The sequence below is a fragment of the Solanum stenotomum genome, chromosome 11, assembly GCF_019186545.1.
Source record: "Solanum stenotomum isolate F172 chromosome 11, ASM1918654v1, whole genome shotgun sequence".
Lineage (NCBI taxonomy): Eukaryota > Viridiplantae > Streptophyta > Magnoliopsida > Solanales > Solanaceae > Solanum > Solanum stenotomum.
In genome coordinates, this window is record NC_064292.1 from 28,891,127 (window position 1) to 28,891,456 (window position 330).

Below are 330 nucleotides of genomic sequence, written 5' to 3' on the forward strand. Positions count from 1 at the left end.
CAAACATACAAGTCCAGCATTCATAGTAAATAAACATAGCGAACAGAAAAGAGGTAAAAGTCGTATGGTTATTGACTATAGAAATTTAAATGCAAAAACAAAAACATATAATTACCCCATACCTAACAAAGTATTAAAAGTAAGACAACTACAAGGATACAACTATTTCAGTAAATTTGATGGTAAATCAGGATTTTATCATCTAAAGTTAGAAGAAGAATCTAAAAAATTAACAGCTTTTACAGTACCACAAGGATTTTATGAAACGAACGTACTACCTTTTGGATACAAAAATGCACGAGGAAGATATCAACATTTCATGGATAATTA